This window comes from Asparagus officinalis, chromosome 2 (assembly GCF_001876935.1).
Source record: "Asparagus officinalis chromosome 2, Aspof.V1, whole genome shotgun sequence".
Lineage (NCBI taxonomy): Eukaryota > Viridiplantae > Streptophyta > Magnoliopsida > Asparagales > Asparagaceae > Asparagus > Asparagus officinalis.
The window spans coordinates 43,794,680-43,806,175 of record NC_033795.1 but is presented as its reverse complement, the minus strand read 5'-3'; positions in this window follow the sequence as shown (position 1 = coordinate 43,806,175).

The window sequence follows — 11,496 nt, the reverse complement described above, 5'->3', positions numbered from 1 at the left end:
CATTGCAGTAGATCCGGCTAAGGTAGAAACCGTACTTGATTAGGAGCCACCGAAGACAGTTACCGAGATTCGTAGCTTCTTAGGCCTGACAGGCTATTACAGAAAATTCATTCAGGATTTCTCGAAGATTGCCACACGGCTTACACACCTTACTAAGAAGGGTGTATAGTTTATTTGGAGCACAGAGTGCCAGAAGGTATTTGAGACTTTGAAGACTAAGTTGACTTCAGCACCAGTTTTGGTTATTCCTAGCAGTGATAAGACTTTTGTTGTCTACACGGATGCATCCTTATTGGGTCTTGGAGGTGTATTGATGCAGACCCAGAGAGTTGTAGCTTATATTTCGAGGCAGTTGAGGACTCATGAGCATAACTACCCCACGCATGACTTGGAGCTAGCAGCAGTGGTATTTACACTGAAGGCATGGAGACATTACTTGTACGGAGTACAGTTTGAGCTATTCACGGATCACCGGAGTTTAAAATACCTCTTTTCTCAGAAAGAACTTAATCAGAGACAGCGTCGATGGATAGAATTTATTAAGGATTATGAATTTGCTATTCAGTACCATCTGAGAAAGGCGAATATGGTAGCAGATGCATTAAGCAGGAAGCGTCGTCGTGAACTAGCAGCTTTGAGGTGTTCACTTCATTGGGATTTTAATATCCGCAGTCACTTTGATTTCAGGCCAGAGATTGGCGGGAGCCGTTCGTTTTTAGGAGCTTTATCTGTACAGCCATCTTGGAGAGATAGAGTGGTCAAAGCTTAGATAGAGGATTCTTGGATTCAAACCCGTAAGGGGGAGATTTCCAAAGAGTCCAAGGATGATTGGACTATAGGGATGGATGGAGGTCTTCGGATGAAAGGCAGAATTAGCATGCCAAACAACTTACAACTAAAGAAGGAACTTTTTGATGAGGAGCATCATAGCAGATATACAGTACATCCAGGCACGACGACAATGTACAAGGATCTGAAGAGGCATTTCTAGTGGAGCAGTATGCGCAGAGAGATTTCAGAATATGTGGCTAAGTGTTTTATATGTCAGCAGATTAAGGTAGAACATCAGAGACCTGCAGGAACCCTACAGCCTTTACCCATTCCCGAGTGAAAGTGGACAGATATTTCCATAGATTTCATAGTGGGGTTGCCCAAATCAAAGAAAGGAAATGATTCTATTTGGGTCATAGTGGACAGATTGACCAAGTCTGCACATTTTTTACCAGTGAGGAAGACTTATACGGCAGATATGTATACGAGGATCTTTATTTGGGAGATTGTTAGATTGCATGGAGTCCCGGGGACGATTGTATCAGATCGGGGCTCATTCTTCACATCTCATTCTTGGAGGAGTTTTCAGGATGCTTTTGACAGTCAGTTGTCATTTAGCAGTGTTTTCCACCCCCAGACAGATGGACAGACCGAGAGGGTGAATCAGATCTTAGAGGACATGCTGAGAGCGTGCATTATAGATTTTTAGAGTAGCTGGGAGGATCACATGCCACTAATTGAATTTGTATACAATAACAGTTATCAAGCTACCATCGGGATGGCACCGTATGAAGCTTTGTACAGGAGACCTTACAGATCACCCATATGTTGGGCAGAGCCAGAGGATAGTCTATTGATTAGTCCAGAATTAGTTAGTAAGACCACGAAAAAGGTAGCATTGATTCAAGAGCGTATTCTTGCAGCCCAGAGTCGGCAAAAGAGCTATACAGATCAGCGGAGACGACCTTTGGAGTTCAAGGTCGGAGACTTAATTATGTTGAAAGTATCACCGATGAAGGGCATTCAGCATTTCGGTAGACGGGAGAAGCTTGCCCCAAGATATGTTGGTCCTTTCAGGATCATTGAGCTCATTGGAGGTGTTTCTTATAGGTTAGACCTGCCAGCATCGATGTCGAGTGTACATGATGTCTTTCATATTTCTTTGCTTAAGAAGCATCTGCGAGATGATGAACAGCAGAGAGTGATTGACTCACTAGAGATTGAGATTCAGGATGACTTGACTACTGTAGAGATTTCAGTATGCATACTTGCTAGAGAGAATAAAAAGCTTAGAAATAAAGTCATTCCATTAGTGAATATGCAGTTGAACCAGCAAGGAGCCGAAGAGATTTCTTGGGAGCGCGAGGAGGATGTTCGTCGCGACTACCCGCACCTGTTTCGAAAGGTATGATGTATATGCTTTGATAGTAGTCATTATCTATGTTGTTTAGTCCCATTTATATTTACCTCTAACACTAGAATGGGGATATTATCACCTGATCCTTAATCATTTGAAACATATGGTATATACATAAGGGTTTCCTTATTTGGATTATTTCGCTCGATGTACCAATTTCGCTTAGTTAGGGACTTAGGTGAGAATATTTGCATTCTAATTGGTTAGCTTTAAATATCATTGTACTAATACTATGAGATGAGTACTGATACGAGTCGCCGTGCGAGCACCCTTTGGTCGCGGAATTACCAAAAGGTGGGTTGAGAAGAAGATAACTAAAACACAAGAACAATTCTGTATGGCGAAGGAAAATACCTTCTCTAAATTATGAAGAACAAAAGATTATAAATCCCTCCCTCACAATCTCACTAGAATCGAGAACAACCTCTCAATCCTCTCTAAACCCTAATACAATGATTAGAATTTCTCTCTGATCTAAGATCTCTAAGATGATCTCTCTCCAAGATTTTAGATTGCTTAGAAACCCTAAAACAATCTTTTATATAGGTGTACAAACATGGATGGTAATCTGGTAAATAACCAGACCAAACCCCAACAGGAAATCGTGCAAACAGAAACCCAAACGAACCAGGAAACCTTTGATGAGTCGACTCATGACTGAGATGAAATGACTCATGACCTTATATGAGTCGACTCATAACTGATGAGTCGACTGGTAAGAGACTTTTGCTAATAGGGTTTGATTTCGTGAGTCGACTCATGACAAGCATGAGTCGACTCAACCTGATGAGTCGACTCATGTACATGTATGAGTCAACTCACAGGCTGAAATCTGGATTCTTCGAATCTGCTACTCGACGTCTCGTTCCACGCTTCTACCTATGTTCCACTGTACTGTTTTACACCCCTATTCTCATGCTATCATGAGAATCATCTATCCTCAAGCTCCCATGAGGATCGCTAAGCTCCTGAAGAGAAGATACACCCGTATCATGGGTCCCCTCTTTAGGAACTTGAAGTCTCGTTCAAGTTAGAACTTTTGCTGAGGAAACTCTCGAGCTCCTCCATCTTTTCTGCACCATCTAGCCCTGCTAGGAACCTGGTCTCGACGTCCAATCAAAAACATCCCATCCATCCTGCGTCTCGTCGTAATCACCTTTCACCCCAAGTTGCAATCCTTTATCGATGGCTTTTCTGGAAGTCTAATGCACAGCGAGACAAACTTTTTGCTTGCATTCACTAGTCTCTTCACTCGCGTCACCATCCCCAAGCTTGTCTCCCTCGGAAGAGATGCTGAACGAAATATAAACTTTTCACCATCCTTAGTGAAGGTGTACTTCTGAGCCTGCCTCTCGTAGATCGCATATCTATCCCATAAGTACGGATTGCCCAGTATAATCTGACAAACATCCAATGGAATAACGTCGCATGTGACTTCGTTAATATATGACTCGTGGAGCGTAAATCTGATAGTGCTTTGATCAACTACACTTAATTTATCCTCCTTCTGAATCCACCCTAATAGATAGGGCTTCGGATGCTTGACCATCTTCAGACCCAGCTTCTGAACCAATGTCTCGTATATCAAATTCTTCTTGCTACCCGAATCAACAATGGCATCAACCAAACTAGTCTTCACTTGCAACTTGAGAACAAAAAGTTGCTCTCTCGGGTCGTCGTCCTCTTTCGTGGTCTGCTTTCCCGCTATAAGGTTAACACTGTTGTTGGGCTCTGTTATCCCCGGGACTTCTTTCGGACCTTGAGCTATCATGTATGCCTTTTTCTCCTCCTTCTTCGTCAACCCTCTTGGCTTGAGATGATAATACTTCTCCCAGCACCGATCAGCTGTGTGCCCTGTCTTCTCGCAGTGACTACAAATCAGTCCTACCTTCCCTAGATCACCCTTCTTCTTCTCCTCCTTAGATTGAGAACCACTAAACTCGCCTCCCGTCTGTTTGGAGTCTCCCTTAGCCTCGTTGCCCTTCTTTTGCTTGCCCTCGAGGGTAATAGCCTTCACGCTCGCCTCTGCAATTGATTCCACCGTGAATAGCTTCATATCCTTTCGGATGTAATCGCTCAATCCCGCTATATACTTCATAAACACGGAATATTCCTCTATCGTAATGTTGAGGACCATCGCCTACGCTGAAACTCCGTGGTGTATTCTTCAACAGTTTGATTGACACTTTGGCTCAAGACATACCACTTGTACCAACGCTCTTCAAGGAATCTCACCGGGTAGAACTGCTTCCTCAGTAACTCCTTGAACTTGTTCCATGACACCGCCTTCTTTTCCTGCTTGCAGTAGGATTTCCACCATGTCAACGTGTGCCCTGAAAGCTTCAAAGTCGCGAACACAATCTTCCTGCTTGCAGTAGGATTTCCACCATGTCAACGTGTGCCCTGAAAGCTTCAAAGTCGCGAACACAATCTTCTCTTTTGACGAATAGCCATAAAGAGGAAAGCTTCAAAGTCGCGAACACAATCTTCTCTTTTGACGAATAGCCATAAAGAGTAAAATACGTCTCCACCCGCTCGATCCAGTCATTAAGCCTCTCGACGTCAACACTCCTATCATAAATAGGAATCTCCACCTTGAAGTCAATCTTCAGCTTCTGATAAGAATTCTTACCCCCTTGATGCAATGCAGCCTTAACGGTCTCCTCCTCCTCGTCGGAATCTGAATCTACTCTCTCCATATCGGACTCAACAATTTTCTTCGAAGAAGATTCACCTTGTTTGCCACCTCCATGGATAAGACTGACGAGTTGTGTGAGAGTCGAACCTATCGTCTCGATCTGCTTCTCTAATGCATCAATCCTCGCTGAATTGTCTCCTTCAGCCATCTTCTTCTTCCTTAAAACCTGGACTCCTTCCAATGAATTAAGGACCTCGCCTAACTTCTTATATTGCGATCGAGTCAGGACCATACATAGTATGCCCCTTTGCAGGATCTGATCGCTCTGATACCAACTTGATACGAGTCGCCGTGCGAGCACCCTTTGATCGGGGAATTACCAAAAGGTGGGTTGAGAAGAAAATAACTAAAATATAAGAACAATTCTGTATGGCGAAGGAAAATACCTTTTCTAAATTATGAAGAACAAAAGATTACAAATCTCTTCCTCACAATCTCACTAGAATCGAGAACAACCTCTCAATCCTCTCTAAATCCTAATACAATGATTAGAATTTCTCTCTGATCTAAGATCTCTAAGATGATCTCTCTCTAAGATTTCAGATTGCTTAGAAACCCTAAAACAATCCTTTATATATGTGTACAAACATGGATGGCAATCTGGTAAATAACCAGACCAAACCCCAACAGGAATTCGTGCAAACAGCAACCCAAACGAACCATGAAACCTTCGATGAGTCGACTCATGACTGAGATGAGTCGACTCATGACCTCATATGAGTCGACTCATAACTGATGAGTCGACTGGTCAGAGACTTTTGCTAACAGGGCTTGATTTCGTGAGTCGACTCATGACAGGCATGAGTCGACTCAACCTGATGAGTCGACTTATGTACATGTATGAGTCGACTCATAGGCTAAAATCTGGATTCTTCGAATCTGCTGCTCGTCGTCTCGTTCCACGCTTCCACCTGCTTTCCACTGTACTGTTTTACACCCCTATTCTCATGCTATCATAAGAATCATCTATCCTCAAGCTCCCATGAGGATCGCTAAGCTCCCGAAGAGAAGATACACTCGTATCAAGTACAGAAGGTCTTTTATGTATAGAATACACCTTCTTAATGTGTTTTTCCTAGTTTTTGAGCTTTGGGATGTGACTGTGGAATTTTGAGAACAAAATCCTCTTAAGGGGGGGGTGAATGTAAAACCCTGATAATTTTTAAAATGATAAATTAATATGAGATTAATTATGATATATGAATATTTAGTATGATAAATATCATTAAATGGTATATGAGTATATTATCATATGTTTTGAGATGAACGAGTTCATACATGAGAGAGAAAAGAGTTAAAACATGCACATTGGCCAATTCATGAGAAACTGAAAAATCCCAGTCCGGTCGACCGTCGCGGTCGACCACAGCCCGGTCGACCGTCACCGTCGACCGCGAAACCTGCAGAATGTTTAAACATGTTTTGAGTTGGATTCGGATTTCTAAACCCATATTCTTTTTTCCTTGATATATATATGTATAAGTTTTTCACGTTTTTTTCAGTATTCCTAAGAACCCTAACAGCCACCAACCCCCCCCCCCCCCCCCAAACTTAGTTTGATTTCTTGGAGAAGATTGGAGGCTTTCAAGTTGGGTTTTTGTTGATTTTTGGCTTTTGGAGTGGAGATCTCCTCGACGTTGCTTCTAACACGTTTTCCTACAACCCCAGGCGAGTATCATCTTTGCTAATCTCCCTCCCAGATTTTAAAAGGTTTTTAAAGAGATTTAAACATGTTTTGTAGAGCCTAAACGACTAGATTATGTATAAAAGACAACTCTTTTGTATTATATGTATAAAGATTAGGTCTTTTCATGCTAAAAAGGTTGAGCACGAATTTTACAGATGTATTTAAGATCTGAAGATGATTTTAAAATGTTGTTAATCTAAAGAAAGAAGTTTGATTTATCGTTTTGAGCTTTTATGCATGTTTTAGGGTTTTGAATCTAAATCAAATGCATAAAATCATGGTTATATATGTCGAATTTGTTTCCAGATATTTCCTATCTGCTGTAGCATGTTTATATGCAAGATTCATGAAGTTTTTATCAAATTTGAATCACATGAACACGACTGTACACGACACATATTAAAGAAATCTGAGAAGCTGGAAGTCTGGGTCACGGTCGACCGCCACGATCGACCGCGTGTGTCCACGGTCGACCACCTCGGTCGACCGCGTGCAAGACAGAGTCACAGTTAGCCCCTGGAACCCGTCGCGGTCGACCGACGCATATGTGCGGTCGACCGCCACACAGTCTTTGGCATGTGCATGTTGTTTGGATTTGTTTTGATTTTCGAGAGAATTTCGTCGATCTCGTATTGATATATTACAGTGTTTAAGAGTTGTTTAACGCCTAGGATGAGGGTGAACTTCAAATGTGGACACGCACACCGAGATATGTGCACTTATGCTTAGTTGTGTTTGATTGACACACTTATGACACAAGTTAAACAGATAAACACATATGAATAGTGTTGTTTTATACGTATCTGGAAATAGGAAGATGAAACCTATTTTCCACAAAACGATTGAGTAAAAGTATTATAATAGTATCGTTATTTTATGTATCCGGAATAGGGAGATAATAAATCATATTGCCGCAGAGTGATTAAGTAAGAACATTACAAGAGTATCGCTATAGCACCAGATGATGCACACATAGATATTTGATCGGTTGTAAGTTTTACTTTCATGATAGACTACCCATGAGTAGGGTATTTCCTTTGAGTTTTGGCACACCCGTTATGGACGGTAGTTATTTTCGTTTTGGTTGGCATCCTCTTATATTAGAGCAGGTTGCTTGGATATAATTTGAGATGAAGTATTTATTCTTTATGTTGGAGTTTTGAGCATGTTTCCTTGACTATTTGTTTTCATTCATAGGAAGCTATATACATGATTTGATATATGCATGTCCTAACTCTATTTTCTTATATACTCCTACCCCTTCCCCTAGGGAGAGGTAGTGATGATCTCGCTAGCACTTTGACGCTCGTTGTTTCCCCTCTTTCAGGCAGCGAGTCTGGCGCACGGAGAGTCACAGGTTGATGGGACTTCTTAGTTGTCCATTTAGCTATTTATTATACTTTGTAGTTATTGCAGAACTCCACATGTAGTTGATTATTTTCAGACTCTAGATTGGTATTTTATTTTAGAGTTGAGAACTCTTGTGAGACTTTGTTTATTTGATTCGTTGTATTTGAGATCCAACTTACACTCAGAGATATTTCTATTCTTTTTCAGTTGGGCTCATTCTCGATATTTCTTATGCTTCTTCTGTATATATTCAATATTTCTTGTTTTCTATTTTTGCATGTCTATATTTTCACCTATTTATTATTCCTACTGGAGAGATAGTGATTATGATGGTAAAATATGTCGTAGCATGGTGGTTGGTGCTTCGCAGGTTTGACAATTCGGGTTTTATCTGGGACTGTAGCCTTGTATGAACCCTAGGGCATCCAATACATGAGAGTTTCCTTGTTTGGATTATTTCGCTTGACGTACTACGTCTCGTCTTGTAGGTGTCTAAATATTAACTCCATTAGATATGGAGAAAATGATATAGATAGACTATGTTTAATAGATAGAGCCTCCACTTCATCTAGCAACCCTTCCCCTGGGGGCGAAAGGAGGTGATCTTGCTGTAGTGCTCTGACGCTCATGTTTTTATTCTTTTTATTTAAATTGTATCTTTCAGGCAGATCTGACGGAGTTCTAGCATAGTCGTCATCGCACAGTTTTAGCAGTTGAAGCTCCACTATATAGTTATGTTCATTGTTCAGACTTTAGAGTTGTATTCATTTTGTAGAGCCTGAGTGCCTTAGTGAGATCTTATTTTACTCATTGTGTTGAGATGTATTTCAGACTCAGGGATATTTTTATTCTTTTTCGGTTGGGCTCATTTGTTGTTATACTTCTTCTGTGCATATCTGATTTTGTACTACTTCTATTATTTGCATTTTTGTACATTCACCTATTTGTTGTGCCCACTAGAGAGATAGTGACTGTGATGGTAAAACATATCGTAGCATGATGTTTGGTGCTTGGCAGGTTTGACAATCTGGGTTTCACATTGGACTGCAGCCTTGTGTGAACCGTAGGGCGTCACAAGTAACGTGATCATGATCATTAGGGGTGATTAAATTTTTATTTTTTAAAACTTGATAATTATGTTTAACTCGTGTGTTAACCCTAATTTTTTGTCTAATTAAATTATAAAGAGGTTTAGTTTCTGTTTTCATCATAGATTGCAGAAAACTGCTACACATATATAACATTTAACTGGAAATTTAAGGTATCATATAAACTCCAAACTGAACAAAACTAGTGTCAAATGAAAGCTATATGAACCTAATTTCGAAAACAGAAAACCATTCTAAGAAATATTTTTTATAGAGAAAGATATACTCAATTTACTAATAATATATTCTGCAAAAAACTGTTGCACGTGTGTAACCTTTAACTGGAAATTTGAGATATCATATAAACTCCAAACTGAACCAAACAAATGCCAAATGATAGCTATGTGAATCTAGTTTCCAAAACAAAAAAGTATTCTTAAAAAAAGTTTGTCTAGAGAAAGATATACTCAATTTACTAATGATATTATATACAGAAAACTACAGATATGCTGACTTGAAATAATTGATATATTATGTGAAGGTTTTTTTGAGTTTTCATGTTAATTAATCATACTTAAACCCTATGTTTGTGATACCTAAGTAAGATAAACATGTTTAAATAATTTTACCTCTGTTCATGAGTAGTTTTTATCATGTGTTGATAATCACTTTGTTTACATATGAGATAATTAAAGAAATTGTTTAATTAGGATGTTAAACCCTAATTTGGAAGATATAATAAAGATAATTAAAGAAATTGTTTAATTAGGATGTTAAACCCTAATTTGGAAGATATAATAATTTAATTTAATGATTCAGATAATTCATGTTGCATATGCCAAGTATAAAATCTCGTTTTAACGTTATGATATGTACAATTGACATAAGTATTGTTTGTACATGAAAGAATGCGTGCCTTAATAGAGTAGTCGACTACTAAGCTTAGTAGTCGGTTACTCGTGCCCAGTTGAGTATAACAGAAACTATGTGTTTACAGAGTCGTTGATTAATGTTCTTAATAGTCGACTACTGATACTGATATATATTATTACAGAGTCTGGATGGACTCAGTGTAGTCGACTACTAAGCCTAGTAGTCGACTACTAAGGCTGTTACCTGGATTTTTATTTTGCATCTGTTTGAGAAATGTTTGCGGGTTTCGAGCCGTACTTCTTTATACGTAAATTCACGAATAGTGTAGTAGCACACACATGGGTATACTAAAAGGAATTATGATGGATTTTGACCCGATTATTTTGAGAAAGAGTTTAGTACATATTATACACACACCTTTTGGATATCGTTGATGAGCTTAGTTCAGTACTACGAGAGTAGTGCGTTGATATTCCATTTGTACAGACCATTGAATCGGGTTTGGATGCTTTATCTAACAGTCCGTCCGCATGAGGGTACGATAAGGCTTGTGAGCCGTACTTCTAGGATATCTATATGATAGGTCGTTCCGCACTTAGGTTACGCATTAAGATCGCGCTGAGACTAATGAGCCATGTACGATGATTAGGATACCTACAGCGTAGTCCGTTACACATGATAATTTTAAGTATCAAAATCTTGTATGGAGTTGTATTGAGATTGTTAAATGATAGCACAGGTCGTTGACTAATGCCAGTTATGTTTTTGACTCACTGCTGAAATAAATGACCCAGAGTACTTTGCATTTGAAAGTACACGGGATTTATGCCGGTATTCATTCTATCTTCCCAGTGATAATGAAGGATATTATGAATATGATATGTTGATGTCTTTACTTTATTTTACTATTTTTCTTTATTTTCTTAGTTGAGATCAATAATTAGAGATTCACAATTTGAGACATATGGTATATACATAAGATTTTCCTTGTTTGGATTATTTCGCTCGACTTACCAGTCTTGTGTTGTGGATTTCTAATTGTTGATTTCATTTAGATTGTTTATCTTTAGTTTGGTATTAATGTTTAGATGGATTTCTAATTGTTGATTTCATTTAGATTGTTTATCTTTAGTTTGGTATTAATGTTTAGATGTTTACAACTCGGGACATATGGTATATACATGAGGGTTGTTTATCTTTAGTTTGGTATTAATGTTTAGATGTTTACAACTCGGGACATATGGTATATACATGAGGGATTCGTTTGCCTTCTTATTTTGATGATGTGTAACAAACAATTTACTTCTAATATTATTTGTCTAGTATTTGTACTTTTTTATTTATTGTCGACAAACAATAAGTTGGAGGATGGATGGAATTGCGCTTCAACGATCATATGCAATGGAGGTTGGCGGAATTGTGGAGTGAAGCCTTGTAATTCAAGTTGAAGATCCAAATTCAAGCTTCTTCCGCATAGTGTACCAAGTCAAGCTTATTGAAGATTAAGATTGTTTGGGTAACATTTAGTTTTAGGTGTTATATTATGTGTGTTGGTACTTTAAGCTCAATATAATATGCACACATATTTTATTGGTTTCTTTGTATATATATA